Genomic DNA, 3165 nt, shown 5'->3' with positions numbered 1-3165 from the left:
GGGTTTCGGATTATGTGCAGGCTGCTAAGAAGAACCTGAGCCTAAGAAGACCAATGGTCACATGCATCACTCTCCTGGGTCTGAAAAAGTGTTAAAAACTAAACCTTGGCACAGTGGTACCCACCTGGAATGCGAGCAGAGGCTGAGGCAGGAGGGTTGAGAGTTCAAGGCCAATCTGTGCTACAGTGCAAGACCCTGTCTCAAAAAACAAAAACCAAACAACCAAACAGTAATGACCAAGAAAACACCAAAACCCAAACCAGGAATGGTGGCACATACCTGTAATCCCAGTGCTCATGAGGCTGAAGCACAAACATTACCTTGAGTTTGAGGCCAGCCTGGACTATAAAGTAAGATCCTGTGCCAAAACTTAAAGGAATAAACAAACAAGCAACATGAAAAAAATAAACAGATAAACAAAAAACACGATTAGCCAGTATCTTGGATGACCACAGATGCAAAAATTCTCAAGGAAATACTGGCAAATCAAATCCAACAGTACATAAAAAAGATCATTTACCATGATAAAGTTGGATTTATCTAAAGGACAGTTCAGCAGACTCAAATCGATAAATATCATACATCAAATTAACACAAGGGAGGGTAAAAACTATAGTCATATCAATAGATACATAGAAAGCTAAAACTCAAATGTGCATTCAAAACAAACTCTGAACAACTCAAGCAATAGAGTGAACCTCGGCACACCACGGCTGCTCACAACAAACTCACCGCCAACACAAGCATGCTACAGACTTCCAAGTTTTAGTCAGGACAGTTAGGGGAGACAAAGGAAAGGCAGACAAATCAGAGTTGGATCACCCCTGTGCTCAGTGTGGAAAACCTACAGATGCCATCAAAATGAAGCAGCTCAGTAATATGTCCGGCATCCAAAATAAGCTCACAAACCAATGCCACTTCCATACGCCCAGAATGAGCTTGCGGAGAAATAAATCATGAAGAGGATCCGCCTCACAACAGCTACTCAAAATACCTAGGAATACATTTATTCAAGGAAATAAGACTTCCACAATAAAAGTTCAAACTCACTGACAAACCCTGGGTTCAACCCTGTCCTATGAAAACATGAAAAGGCCCCAAGAAGTTAAAAACACAATAAAGATTGCTTTATTGTGGATTGCTAGGATATTAATGGAGTCTTTTGTTTGGCTGGTTTTGTTTTTCAGACCAACTCTCTCTGTGTAGCTTAGGCTGGCCTCCAACTTGAGGTAACTCTCCTACCTCAGCCTCCCCAGTGTTGGGATCACAGGGCTGTGTCACCACACCCAGTCACTTGGGAATTCCGTTTGTGGTTTTTCGGGTGAGGCCTGTGAAGTATACCTGACTCCCAAGCTCCTGTGTGCTGACTATCACAGTGTACTATACCGTATAAGATTTGGGTGTTAAGAGTCAGGGATATATCTTAGTGGGACAGTGGTTGCCTGGCAAACACAAGGTTGTGAGTTCGATCCTCAGTACCAAAAAAAAGAAAAAGATATGAGTGTTGCTTTGCCTTGTCTAGTTGCTCCTCCGAAGCCTCATGTGGTCGTAGGTGTGGCTGAATCTAGAGTGTGTAACACTGAGGCTGAATTGACTTATGGTGCAATTCCAGGATCAAGGACACTAGGATGACGGATGTGCTGCTTTCCCTACTGGTCTCCATAAAATAAAAAGGTAGAAAGAGCTGCGGCTATCCTTCCCTAGCGTTACTACCCTGCCTGCCATGTTTCTCCTCTGTGATGCCCATCAGCCATGCCACCTTGCCTTGGAGCCAGCTGATTATAGACTGAAATCTCTACAAACTGTGAGCTAAATAAACCTTTCCAACTTTAACTTTGGGTATTTTCTCTCGGCAATGAGAGAAAAGTCATTTAAACTATGTGTAGTGGTACACGCCTGTAATCCCAGTGCTTGGGAGGCTGAGGCTGAGGCAGAAGGATCACTCACTGCAAGGCTAAGACCAGCCACTGTCTCCAAAAAACCCAACCCAACCCAATTTATTACCCACAGGGTTCCTCAACAGCAGATACCAGAATGTATCTGTGTCCCTTGAAAGAAACCTGTGACAGGTCACCAAACTCCGTCTTATTCTAGCAACACTCCATTTCACCAGTAGCACAGAATACAAAGAAAAGCACTCATCATAAAGACAGCCAAGTAGATGGGCATGGTACACACACTTGTAATCCCAGCACTCAGAAGGCTACAGGAGGATCACTGTGAGTTAATTTGAGGTCTGTCTGAATTACAGAGCAGGACCCCAACTCAAAACAAATAGGATTCCTCATATTATTAACAATAACATTCACAGTTTCATGAAAGAATAGAGCTGGTATGCAGACAGGACAAAAATTGCAGTTCAATGCGAGGGCTCTGGGGCTTAATCAAGATGTGAGGGCTTTTTATTTTGGTTTTCTGAAACAGGATCTTGCTAAGCAATGTTGACCAGCATAGCTGTGCCTCCTGTTTCAATATTCAAACCATATTGTGCTCAATCACCAGAAGGGCACAGGGGTTAACGTGCAAACAATGCCCTGGACACAAAGAATCATGGAGAAAAGAGGCAGCGCCAAGACCAAGATCAGGGTAGAGAAAGCTACCTGGATGATGGTGAGGCTGGACACAGACACAGGGTAGAACAAGACCACACCTTCCTGTCCAGCATGGCTGTCTGGTCACTCTCTGACCCCACAGTGAGCTGCTCTACCACCTCTGCCAATGGGGGCATCACATGGTGGCTCCAGGCCTTGCCCTCTGACTGACCCCTCTGGAGTCACTGTCCACATGCTGGCTGTCTCTGATCAGAACATTCTTCTGTCATGGCAGCAACCTTCCAGCCTTTTCCCAAATTGCACCCATTTCTACAGGCAACAGGCTGGAGGACGCCCCATGGTGCTGCCCACACAGATGGCGTATTGATCACCATGCAGCTGTGCCATCTGGGGCCACTGCTGTCCCATTTGCTTCCAGCAGTGGCCTGGTGGTCTTTTTTAGTTTTGAAGAAAGATCTTGCCATATCCATGTGTTCAGGCTAACCCTTAACTTGTAAGTCCTCTTGGTTCAGCTTCCCAGCTACTTCACAATTACAGATGTGGACAGTGCCCCATGGTGAATGTAGTTTTTAAATGAAAAGAAAGAGTGAGCCACTGGCAATGTCAAGCCAAG

The sequence above is a fragment of the Cavia porcellus genome, unplaced genomic scaffold (genome assembly GCF_034190915.1).
Source record: "Cavia porcellus strain 051 isolate PalLab524CR breed Dunkin Hartley unplaced genomic scaffold, mCavPor4.1 scaffold_8, whole genome shotgun sequence".
NCBI lineage: Eukaryota > Metazoa > Chordata > Mammalia > Rodentia > Caviidae > Cavia > Cavia porcellus.
The sequence above is the reverse complement of the archived record's forward strand: the minus strand, read 5'-3'. Positions refer to the sequence as shown.